The 13,184-nt window shown below is 46.9% G+C and overlaps 1 gene segment (V, D, J or C); it reads left to right on the top strand.

Moving 5' to 3' along the window:
* The first annotated feature begins 3,773 nt into the window (after window positions 1–3,773).
* Window positions 3,774–8,393, top strand: LOC311184191 (immunoglobulin lambda variable 1-40-like). The segment is given in 3 exons: window positions 3,774–3,819; window positions 3,899–4,166; window positions 8,390–8,393.
* Window positions 8,394–13,184: the final 4,791 nt, after the last annotated feature.

The raw sequence follows: 13,184 nt of genomic DNA, 5'->3' as shown, positions 1-13,184 counted from the left end.
TGCTAGAACTCAGATCATGATGATGGTGGCAGAGATTCCACTATGGTGGCAAATAATGAGGAGCAGGTTGTGGGGAGCAGGGAGCAGCAAGGGGAGGCCAACATGTGTGTCTGAAACCTTGAAGAAAACTGCTGGAGGGAGTGAAAGGGCAAGTGGAGGCCAAGAAGAACCCTGGACTCTTGCTCTCCCCGCGCCACATCAACATGTCAACTCCTACCGCCCTTCTGTAGGGACCAGGGAGTTGGGAATTCGGAGCTTTCCTTGTCAATGGAAAGAATCCTTCTCCTTTGGAAAGAGCTACCTAGGCCTGGAGAGGGACAAATCATCGGTGACAGTCTCCGGGAGGATCCCAGGGAATGGGTCCATCCATCGCCACAGATCCAGCCCAGGAAGACACTCTGCGTGTGTGTGTGTGTGTGTGTGTGTGTGTGTGTGTGTGTGTGTGATCTACTTGAAACATGAGGTCATGATATGTTGGAGACCCCTAAGGCACAAAGTGCTGAGACAAGGAAACTAACAAGGTCATGGCTGTGGCTAAAAGACTCATAACCCCAGGTGGGAAGACTGGCCCGAGGACCATCAGGATGCTCTTTCTTGTGTCAGCAGAACTGCCTGGGAGACAATCTAGATTAGAAGAAAGAACCGAATAACCTGGTCACGCAGAACGTGGTGGTGCATGTGTGCCAGAATAATGCTGGATACTAAGAAATAAAAGAATAATCCATTGTCTTGTAGGAAGTAGGGGGCAGTCTATCCCAATAAATATGAGTTGCTCCAGGCACTCGGACGCTGGAGCATGGAATGGGAGGCCTGGCGTGCCCTGGGTCCCACCCTTAAACTCTATTTTATGCCTGTCATTTCTTTATTCCTCACTTCTTTCAGATTCCTCTCTCAACCCTGTTCACAGAGCTGGACTCCAGCAACAGGTGCCCGAACTGGGACCTGAGGGAGGATAAGATCTGCCCACTTGAGTGGGGGAAACACATGGGGAATTGAAAAAAGAAACGCAGGAGACTGAACACCCAAAGGTAAGCCTTCCTGGGAGTAAAATACGCTTCGGAATTCACAGGGGAACCATGGAACAAAATAGAAGTAAAAAATCCGAGTCCGTGAAGCTTCTTAAAACTTTGCTGACAGGTTTGGGTGGAGAGGGCATGCGTCGTCCTTTCAGGAACTCTTTTGCTTTGCAGAAGCAACTTGTTCTTCTTCCCGTGGAGGGGACAGTAGAAGTGAAACCATGGAAGGAAATGGGTATATGTTTGAGAGTTGCTCACCATCAAGAGGAGGCTATTCTGCTATCAGTGTGGTCATTATGGAATCTGATCTCCTTTGCCGGGAGATGGGGAGTCCTCCTTGGAGTCTATTGAGGGTGAACACGTTTTCATGAGTGCAGAGAGCCAGGCCAGAACACAGCCAGCGCTTGTCCTCCTGCGCCACAGCGGCAGTATGGGTGCGGCCCAGACCCAAAAGCAAGAACTCTGTCTCCAGGAGATCTTGAGGCACTCATTGAAAAATGTTTCATGAAAAACAATTGGAGGGAGAATTGCTTCAAGCTTTTCCTGTTAATTGTTTGAGGAGGAGGCCAGGGTCCCCGACACTAGGGTTTAGCCATTTGTTCTTTTTAAGAAAAATAAAAATGATATTTCTAAAAATGGTATTTAAAGTTCATTCGCAATTATTAAGATTCTAAGAAATGGATATAACATGACTATATGAGACTAAAAGACTTTTATTAAAACAGTATCACCCCACTGCGGCAGGCTGGAATTTTTCTCCAATGTAGAGATCACTGGCATGTCTCTACTGCCTTCCTGCTGTGGGGGACTGGACTCTCCTTTTGTCCATCTCGAGATACTATCCTAGTCTGTTCAAAAGATAAAAAAGTAGATTACATTTCCCTCTTTGTCCTTCAACATGCTTATTGGTTGAGTAAAACCTTTTTTATTTGCTTATTGGGCCTGTAAAAGTCTCAGTTTTTTGGTTAAGATTAATGAATCTGGTAAAATACAGAGTGAAAATGCAACATTTTGGAGTTAAATCTGAACCCCAAAATTGATAAATGTCTAAAAACGGGTAAACTGTAAAAATGTACCTCTTCTCCTGTCCTCAGAAAAGTATTCTTTTTTGCCTTAAAAATATGCTTGTTCTCAGTGCGATAAAAGGGTAACAGCTTAAAGCCAAAGGATCCTTTCTTTAAAATATAAACTCCTTATGTAAAAAAAGTTAGTAAAAACTGCTTGACTTTAAAATTGTTGTGGTCTCGAGCTGTAGGTCCTTAGTAACCATTAAGATTAGACACTTATTCCAAGTAAAGAGTTTAGCTTCTATCTTATTGAAAACCTTCTTCATATAAAAATGTATTTAAAAACTTGGTAAATTAGAGTATCAAACTTAAAATAAAATCTAAGGTATTTCAAAAACTAGGTTAAGGTGTTTTATGAAGTCTCTTTTACAATTTAAAAGAAATTTTTTTTTCTGGTCTAAAAATACTAATGTAAATTCTCTGTGCACAACTTCCTTAAAGCCAAAGAGTCACTCTTAAAATACAAATTTAGGACATGGTTAATCGAAAAGAGTTGCTAAAGGACTGAAATTAAATCAATAACAGGTTTCTTAGTGTCTTCACAAATATTGATAAAATGACTATCTCTTAAAATTGGTAGACATGTCCAAAATTTTAAATGTATATCAAGAGATCTCTGTGTCTGTCTGTGTTACCATGTTGGGTATCAATACTTTGTCTAGTGTGTTGACTTCAAAAGCAACTACTGGTATAAAAGGTACTTTTGTCTTTCCTACTGAGTCACATGTATATGGAAAATATGCATAGTATTAATATGTCCGCAGAAAACGGAGAATTACAAATATAAAGGTTGATGCACAATGTTTAAAAAAGTGATAGGTATCCACAGTCATGTGTGAAGTCTTCCAAAGCCTTTATTGTCACCAATCACTGAGAAAAAATCTAATCTGTACCCAAAATTAGATAATTTTTGGAAATATTTGCTGAATTGTCCTCTTTTGAATATGCCATTTGTTTATTCTTGGGAATTTCTATGCTGTGCCACTTATCTGCCCTTCCTCTCAAGTTCTTCCAACCAGCTCTCTCTCCCTTATTCTGTGTTATCTGATCTGATGCTCATTTGGATCATTTTGTTATTTCTCAAATGCAGTCAAATATATTCTGAATGCACATGTTTGCACCTCCATGGACTAAGAAACTTGTTGGAAAAGAACCTACAGTAACCAGTGCCGTGTCCTGGAACCACAGCACCCCTGGATCAGACCTGGGTGTGCGACCAGAGACAGTGACCTGGTGGCTGAAGACATTTAATAGCTGGGCTCCCAGGGCTCTGGGCCATGGTGTGTGTGAGCCCTGCGACCAGCAGGGGGCACTGCGGGGCTGCCTGTTTGAGCTACACAGCTGCTCAGTGATGATGATTCACTCAGAGCAGCCTGGGCCTAGTGTTGGTGCTTATGTTCCCTGATGTGCAATCAGCTGCTGTGTCCTCTTGGCCTGGCACAGTCCCTGAGCCACCCATGTGTGGCAGCAGGTGCTTCCTCCCAAGGCTCTCCCAAGGGGTGAAGGAAACATCCCCACTCCTCAAGTGTGGGTTGTGAGCTGGGCTGCGGCATCAGGGATCAGGGAGGGCTGGGAAGTCCCTGGATGAAAACTCATTTGCATGCACATCCCCTCCCTTGGCAGAAGGTCGGAAAGTAAAGGAGGCCTGGGGCAGCCCAGCCCTATGTGGGGCTCAGAGGCTGTGAGCACCATGGCCTGGATGCCTCTCCTCCTAATGATCCTCTCTCACTGCACAGGTAAGGATCCATAGGGCCTAACTTTTCCTCCTGACTCTAGACCCCAGCATCACCCTCTGTGCATCTTTCCCACTTCCAGGATCCTGGGCCCAGTCTGAGCTGACTCAGCTGTCTTCAGTGTCTGGGGCACTGGGCCAGAGCATCGTCATCACCTGTGCTGGAAGCAGCCTCAACATCGGGGGTTATAATGTGCAATGGTACCAACAGCTCCCAGGAACAACCCCCAAACTCCTGATACATGATAACAGCAATAGACCCTCAGGGGTCCCTGATCGATTCTCAGGCTCCAAATCTGGCACCTCGGGCTCGCTGACCATCCCTGGGCTACAGCCTGAGGACGAGGCTGAGTACCACTGCCAGTCACAAAGCAGCAGGTGGGGTGGCACACTGTGCTCCAGGACTGTGGGGAAGTGAGGCAGGAACCCCTCGGAGGGGATTTATTCTGTACACCCTCTAACAGCACAGCTGCTCCCTGTTTGTTTGGTCAAAAATTGCAGTGTGAGGGCCTCCCCGGTGGCGCAGCGGTTGAGCGCTGGGTTGCGAAGCTGCCTGCAGCCTCTGCAGTGCCGGTTCGATCCCCGGCTGCTCTCCGGCCACTGGAGGAGGGTCCCACATGGTGCACAGACCTCTCCTGCAGCCTGCTGCCCCCTCAGCAGTGTACTTCGGTCTTTCTGCTTGCTCTGCTCCCCACTCTGGCTCTGGTGAATTCTCTCACCCTCCCATGCTTCTGACTGTACCCAGTGCTTGGATAAATAAATAAATAAATCTTTAAAAAAAAAAAAATTGCAGTGTGAGACCCAGTGAATTTGGTAAAATCAAGTCCTCATCCTCACAAAAGCTGACCAGACAGCTTGTCTTTGGTGATAACAAATTGTCTGATTGTTCAAATTGAGCACAGATTAGTTTTTTTTTTTTATTTTATATTTATTTTTTAAATTTATGCCTTTTTTACATCATTTTTCATTTTTGTACAATGTATACCTTTTCATCTTGATTATATTCCCCATGCAATTCTCACCCCTCTTATTTTGACCCTAATCCCTCCTCCTCTTCCTCCCCGCCCCCCACACCCCCGTGGTGTGTTTCTGGTTTATAGTTGCTTACTGATTTTGATTTTATTATAATTAGTCTTTTTCCTGGTTTCTTATTTAGGTTTCCTAAATTCCCGCTATGAGTGAGACCATCCGGTCCTTCTGGCTTATTTCGCTGAGCATGATCCCTTCCAGCGCCATCCATGTTGCTGCAAATTGCATGTGTTTATCTTTTTTGAATGCTGAGAAATATTCCATGGTGTATATGTACCACATCTTCCTGATCAAGTCCTCTGTTTTTGGGCATTTGGGTTGTTTCCAAAGCTTAGCTATTGAAAACAGTGTTGCTGTAACCATAGGGGTGCAGGTGCCCTTTTGAATTAATGATTCTGTGTCCTGGGTAAATACCTGGGAGTGGAATTTCTGGATCATATGGAAGCTGCATCTTTAGCAGGTTGAGGAATCTCCACACAGCTTTCCGTAGTTGTTGGGCGGGTTTTCAGCACAAATTCTTTTTATTTATTTATTTATTTATTTAATTTTTTTTTAAAGAGGCACGTATTTTATTTATTTATTTGTTTGTTTGTTTAATTGTTTATACATGCACTGGGTACAGTCAGAAGCACGGGAGGGTGAGAGAATTCACCGGTGCCTTAGCAGGGAGCAGAGCAGGCAGAGGGACCGAAGCACAATGCTGAGGGGTGCAGCGGGCGGCAGGAGAGGTCTGCGCCATGTGGGACCCTCCTCCGGTGGCCGGGGAGCAGCTGGGGATCGAACTGGCGCCGCAGAGGCCGCAGGGAGCTTCACAACCCAGCGCTCAACCGCTGCGCCACTGGGGAGGCCCATTGAGCACAAATCTTAATGGGGGATGGTTGACTTGGGGACAGTTCCTTGAGGGGTGAGCTGGTTGGCTGGAGCCCCCTTAACAGAATGGAAGGTTTAGCCAACAGCAATTCATTTGACCCACTGCTGGAGTCTGGAACCCAAAATCAGGAGTCAGCAGGTTTGGATTCTCTGCAATCTCTCTTCTGGATTTCAATGGCTGTGTCTCATGGTGCCCCCACATGGGCTTTTCTGTGGGGCTCACCCCTGGTTCTCTTCCTCTTCTTATAAAGTCACCTGCTCTTCTTGATGAGGGCATCACCCTCATGACCATCTTTATCTGAATCACCTCCTTCCATGCCTTGTCGCAAATGCAGTGATACTAGGGTTCAGGGATCCACAGACCACACTGAGGGGACACAGTCATCGATATCAAATGCTACGGGCAGCACCAGGGACACAGAGTCCACCTGTGACATGGGGGAGCTGACTCCCAGGTGGGGTGCTTCCACACACGTACTGAACACCCAGCATGTGCCAGATATGGGTCTAGGGGCTCAACACACAGTGTGGACAAGAAGGGCCCTTGCCCAGGCTCAGGGGGCTGCCACTGTCTGAGGGGACATACAGGACAAACAAGCAAATTGGTGTGTCCAGGCTGACTTCCCAGAGGGGATCATTTGTGTCTGGTTTCCCAGACATCACACCCACACAACAACCCTCCACAGTGAGGGGTCCCTGATACTGAACCCATGCTTTCAGGATGCCTGAACCCCATCACTCTCCTCATCTCTGCTGATACTGTCCTGCGAGCCAGGAGGGGGCTCTCTGGTTTGGGTAACACAGGGCAAGTCTCCCTGGACCTGGGGGGTAATTGCATAGTTGGGAGAATCTGGGTCTCATAGGAGATAACAGTGATGGCTGTTTCACTGAATAGTGAGTCATCATTAGTTGATTAGTTAGCGCCTCATCATTAGTTCAGGTTGGGTCATGTGCCATGAACACCGGGGTGTGGGCAGGGACATGGGTCAGGCAGCAGCTCGGCTCCCTGTCCAGCTGATGTTCCTCCAGCTTTAGGCACTGTGGAGAGCGGATTATAGTGCGCCTCGACTATGCTGTGTCTTTGCCTAGATATTTCTTTGCTTTCACTAGTCTGTGCCTCTCAATGTGCAGAAACAGGGAAAGTTTGAGATAGGGAACCTCTCAGGGCAAAAGTCCTGGTGGGAGGATCTATACATGCCGAAAACAGCAAGTGCAGAGACAGCAACAGGTGTTATGGCTAGAGTAGCAGCAATACTCAGACTTTCCATGACTCTCTCTCTGGGAATCCAGTATCTGCTGAAAACAGCCGGCAGAATTCATGGCCTGATTAGCAGAACCTGCTAGACCACCTTGACAGGAAGGTAAATGAGAACAGAAACTAGAGTTCAGATGCTTTGATCATGGGGAAAAAATGTAGTCCCCCAGGCACAGCTCCTATTCTCTCCCCCTGAGCTTGTGCCAGACCTTGATGGATCCCAAATGCACATGTCCACCAGGACACCCCACGACATACTCAACCGCCTACCCTGAGCCTGCTCCTCCATAAGGGTGAGACTGCACTGTACAAGGCACCGGATGTCATGAGGGGCTGTCCCTCCAGGCCTGCTCTGCTCCGGTGTGCGCCCCTCTAGGTCTCTCTCTTTCTCTCTACTTGGACTTTGAGTTGTCTTTCCCCCATCTTGCTCTGCTCCCAATGCTGCTGCCCTGCGAGGCTCTTGAGGCCTTGCCTCACGGTGGCGACTATATCACACTACGGCATTGCCAAAGCTTATGGGAAACTTAATTATAATAACAGAACCCAATTGTGCGCGTACTGAAAACATTTAGGAAGTTCAGGGACCCAGTGGAGAGCAGAATATGGCAAAATCCACCATGAACCAAACCTTGATAAAACCTTTGGAAAAATCCATGCAGGAACACATTTGTGTCAGGGTTAGGTATTGTGCAGAGCCCTCTTTGGGTAAGAGTGGCTCCCAGAAGTGGGCTGGGGTTAAGCCCCTTTGCAATTGTCCTTTGGAGCACTATTCCAAACTTCAATTTTGAAGATTGTGTCAGACACAGAGCAATTATGTAGCATCAAACAGAGTGTAACACATAACCCAGGAGGTTTCAGCTGTAACTCATCACTGTCTACACACTAGGATGTCTATGCCTCCCAATGAACCACGGCCTCCTTTCAGATCTGGTGATCAGGACTTACTCCAGACCTGGTAGAATGGAGATGTTTCAGATAAATAGTACGGTCCTTATGAAGTTTTGCTAGCTACTCACATTTCCTTAACACTTGCGGTCATTAAAACCTGGGAACATCACTCTAGGATGAAGAAACCCCCAGTCTTGTGAGCCCACTGAAGATCTAGATACTTAAGAAAAAGACAGAAATTGTATTTTAAAATTTCAGTTTCTATGGCACCCCAAGATTAACTTTGTGGTGAACACTGGACCCTGAGACAACGCACACAGTTATGAACTTTTCTTGGTAATTGCTGCAACCAAACTCTTTTTCTCCTTCCAAAGTCTAGGTAAGGTGTCCAGGATAGCATCTGAAACCACATTTCCTCTGCTCACAACTCTCCCCAATTTGGGAATTTGGTTTTGATTCCATGGGGGGACATTTTTTATTTTGGCTTTAATCTTCAATTTTAAGTGAATCTTTTGTCTCTATGCTTTTGCAGGTAGATTTGGCGAACAGACTATTTCAATGAGAATAAAAATGCCTTTCCATCAGGCAGTGGTGAAAAGAATCTAACTTCAGAAAACTATGGTTTGTCCTCATAAGGACTCAGAGAGGAAGCTCTGTGTCTTTGCTGTCAAGAGCAAAAAAATGCAGTTACACAAGACATTTCATTTGGGTTAGATAAAAACCTAAGGGAGCTGTGTCCGTATGTACATGCCTGCATGTCTTTCCAGTCGAGTCTAATTGTTCTGGCCTCAAGAGGGTATCAAGATGGTGGAAGCTCTTCAATTTGATGTAGTCCCAGCTGTTTATCTTTGCCTTCACTATCACTGCTTTCGGTGATGATTCTTTAAAGATACTACTGAGGGACCTCCCCTGGTGGTGAAGTGGGTGAGCACACAGCTGGAAGCAGCCCCAGCCTCTGCAGCACTGGTTAGATCCCCGGCTGCCGGCGAGAGGCCCACATGGCAGGCAGACCTCTCCTTCCGCCCATGCTCCCCTCAGCACTGTACTTCGTTGGTCTGCCTGCTCTGCTCTCCGCTCTGGCTCTGGTGAATTCGCTCACCCTCCCAGGCTTCTGACTGTACCCAGTGCTTGTATAAATAAATAAATAAATCTTTAAAAAATAAAATAAAATAAAGAGACTACTGGGGTGTGGTGTTTTGCCTGTATTTCCTTCTATATATTTTATGGCTTCAGGTCTTATGTCTAGTTCTTTAATCTATTTTGAGTTGGTTTTGTGCATGGTGTGAGGTAGTGGTCAAGCTTCATTCTTTTGCATGTAGCCACCCAGTTTTCCCAGCACCATTTAATTATGTTAACCCATGCAATGCAATATTATATAGCAATTCAAAATGATTTATAGGCACATAGGTATTGCTACTGGATGATGTTGGAAATGTGAATGAGGAAAGCAAAGTGCAAAATATTCGTATATTTAGAAATGTTTGTGCATAGGAAGAAGAAAAAAGTCTTAACAATGTTTATATTTCTGCGGTAGGACTAAGGATGATTTAATTTTTCTTCTGTCAAAATTAAAAAAAAAAAAAAAAAAGCTTGAAGACCCTATTCCCAGAGAGGCGCGCGGGCTTATGGGAAACGTCCCGTGAGCATTTTGGCGCCAGCTCTGGAGCCGCTCAGGCCTTCTGCGCATGTGCGCTGTGGTTCCTGGGCGCAGGGTTCAGGGGCCGCGGGGCCTGCGGAGAAGGTTCTGGAGCCTTCTGTGGCTGGAGGCCCAGGCCAGGGTACCCGCGAGGAGCGCGCTGGGGCGGGCGGCCGGGAAGCCCCGCCGGGAGGGCGGGTGGAGGAGGACGCGGCTTTGCTCCTGGCCCCGGGACTCCTGCCCCGTCTCACCAGGGGGAGAGGCGGCGCGGCCGGCGCGGGGACCAGCGAGGCCTCATTGCTGGTCTCCGAGGGGGAGGGTCGTGCAGGCTCCGGATGGGCCGGAGGAAACTGACCCGACACAGCCCAGGTGAGCGCTTCTCTCTCCCCAGGACGTTGTTTGCCGCTGCGGGGTTCGTGGAATCCGGCTGCCATCTGTGGCCAGCGGCCATTTTCACGGGAAACAGCCTCGGGAGGCGCCAGGATCACCCCAAGTGCTCGCGCTCTGCCCGCGGGCAGGTGGGCCTGAGCCGCCGCGGCCCTTGGCGGCCTCCTGGCCTGAGCCTGCAACAGAAGTGGACAGGCATTAGGTTGGGGGGATCTTCTTTCTAAAGACCCTGCGGGCATGGCACATAAACAGGCTGGACTGCACCCCACGAGCCCCTCCAGCCCTGCCTGTGCCCTCTGAAGCACGCTTTGCATTTACAGAAGGCCCAGCTTATTATGGTCAAGGTGACAGGACAATCGGAGAGCTTCAGATCTTGGTTAAAGATTTTAACTAAAAAGATTTTAAACATAGACGTTCAATCAATGTTTTGCGTGCTTGCAAAGAGAGCAGTTATAAGACGCACCTAGCGGCTCACTTTAGAGAAGTCTCAAGGAATTAGCTGAGGAAAACAGCTAGACAAATTGACAACCATTCAGGAAAGGCTTAACCTGTTTGAGGCTGTAGATCTGAAAGGAATGTGCCTGGTCATAAGCTTCTTACCTACAACTATCCTGTAGTCAGTGGGGTCGAAGACATTTGCATCACAATGGTTAAACAATATTGGACTTGAGAGGAAAATAGCAAATGTGGGATGGTGGCAACAGTTGGTAAATACTCCGGATTTATGTGCCTTGGAAGATGGGTTTTAAATGTGGTCCAGCTTTCTCGGAACAGAGCAGCTCTTGTGAGGTCAGAGGGGGAGCCCAGGGGCCGGAATCCCTCCTAGGACAGCCAGTTGCCTGAGCCTTAGTAGAGAGCCAGGGCCTTGCTGGAAGGAGCAGAGACTCACCTGCTCAGCCAGAAACACCTGGGACCTTCCTGCTAGAACCTCTGTCATATCCAGTGAGGGCGAAACTGTGAACCAACTCTCAGGAGCCCTGTGAACAATGGTTGGGAGAGGAGGCCAAGGCAAAAGGAAAAAAAAAAAGACTCTCTTAGAGACTTGTGAAGGCATCAGGTGGAAGGAAGCTCATACAGGGGAGATAAAGGAAATCTCCTCCTTTTTCTCTTCATTCTCTGCTCCTTGGAGATTCTGAGCTGCTTGCACACCATGGCAGGATTAGAGTCATGCTAACGCTCCCCATATCCTGGTCTTTCAGAATAATCAGAGGAGGTACTGTGATATAGGTCTTTAATTCTGACCTATTTCTTTGACTAAAAAGACAGGATGTGATGTGGTGGGCAGGAAAGGGGTGTAATATGTTAGGTGCCTGCTTTCAGCCACATGTTTTATTGTGACAGAATCAACAGCAGACACTGAGTTTTTTCATAGCCTGGGCAGGTTTTTGAGATAAGTCAAAACCAAAACCAGATTTTTTTTTTAATCAAAAGATAATTTACAGAACCTATAACCAAAAGTTTGATCATTAAAACGCCCCATTCCTTTTTTTCAGGACCTTGTTGAGATTCTGTGTTTTATAACAGAGAACATAACCGTCCAAGAATATTTTTTTTCCTCAGCATCAGTTGTACTGAAAACATTTTGTTCCAGTCCTGGACTTTTCCTAATTTGCTTAGTTGCTCATTGGGTTGTATACTTTTTTTTTTTTTCTAGGTTAAAGGAGAACATGTACTGTTAACAAATCAGTAGAAATGCTTTTTTTTTTTTTTTTAAGATTTATTTATTATTGGGCCTCCCCTGGTGGCACAGTCAGAAGCGCGGAGGGTTAGAGAATTCACCAGAGCCAGAGCGGGGAGCAGAACAGGTAGAAGGACCGAAGTACACTGCTGAGGGGAGCAGCGGGCATGGCAGGAGAGGTCTGTGGCACCATGTGGCACCCTCGCCGGCCAGCTGGGGATCGAACCGGAGCTGCAGAGGCTTCGGGCAGCTTCGCAGCCCAGCGCTCAACCCCTGCGCCACCGGGGAGGCCCAGAGATGCTTTTACATTTAAAAAGTAGTGTATCCAAGCACTATATAACAATCCAAAGTTGTGCATGGACATGTGGGTCCCCCTCACTTCTGCCCCTTTTGAAGGCCTCTTCCTTCAGAGGTGTTTTGCCAATGCCTATGTGGAGTGTTCTCTCATGCTCTTCACTTCTTTCTCAGCTGTACCCTCACAGACCCTTGGCCCTTCCAGGACCAGCAAAAAATGATCACATACCAGGTGAGTTGTTTATTTATTCACAGTTTTGCTTAGCATGGTTATGTGAGATTTATAAGATATCTGCAATTCATAGTAAGGAGTAGAAAGAAATAACAGTTAACATCAGGGTAAGTGTAAGTCAGAACTCAGCAAATTACAGTTCCTGGGCCAAATTTAGCCTGCTGCCTTTCCCCTCCCCCCACCATGGGCAACAAACTAAATAATTTTAGATGGTTGAGAACCAAAAGGAATGTTTTATGATGTGAAAATTATACAATAACAAAGTTTTATTGGGACACGCCATGCTCAATTTTTTATGACTGTGACTGCTCTTGCATTTCGAGGCAGATTTGAGTGGTGTGACAGACTGTTCAACTCAAAAGCCTAAATTTACTGTGTGGCCACTTACCATATATTCGGGCAGAATGCCATGTAGGTCAGTGCAGGTCTCCCAACTTACTGAGTTGTGAACATAAAAACATTTCTTGGTGGGCTCCATTAGGTGACTTTGTGAACCTTCCAATGATGATTATGCAGTTACCTAAAGAAGTGATAGAAGTAAAGTGACCAATTCTTGTTTAATCCAGGGGAAATGGAAAGAGATGTCAAAAGTATGTGATGACGTGATTCAAATGAAGTGTGCCGACATAAGGACTCATGGTTGTTTAAAGAAGGGGTGAGGCTGTGTAGGCCCCAGGTGATCTAGGGTGGTGAGTAGGGGGAGGTAGGCTCTGCCCTGGGAAATGGGCAGAATCTGAAGCTTTGCAGAGTCTGACAAAAGATTCCACTTGTAAAAATTGTGGTCAGGGCCTCCCCGGTGGCGCAGCCGTTGAGCACTGGGTGGCGAAACAGCCCTCAGCCTCTGCAACACCGGTTCGATCCCCGGCTGCTCCCTGGCCACCGGAGGAGCGTCTCACATGTCGCACAGGCCTCTCCTGCCGCCCGCTGCTCTCCTCAGCAGTGTACTTCGGTCCTTCTGCCTGCTCTGCTCCCCACTCTGGCTCTGTTGAATTCTCTCACCCTCCCGCACTTCAGACTGTACCCAGTGCTTGTATGTATAAATAAATAAACAAATCTTTAAAAAAAAATTGTGGTAAAATACATATTAACGTGAATGCACA

This window comes from Talpa europaea, assembly GCF_964194135.1.
Source record: "Talpa europaea genome assembly, chromosome: 14".
Lineage (NCBI taxonomy): Eukaryota > Metazoa > Chordata > Mammalia > Eulipotyphla > Talpidae > Talpa > Talpa europaea.
The sequence above is the reverse complement of the archived record's forward strand: the minus strand, read 5'-3'. Positions and strand labels throughout refer to the sequence as shown.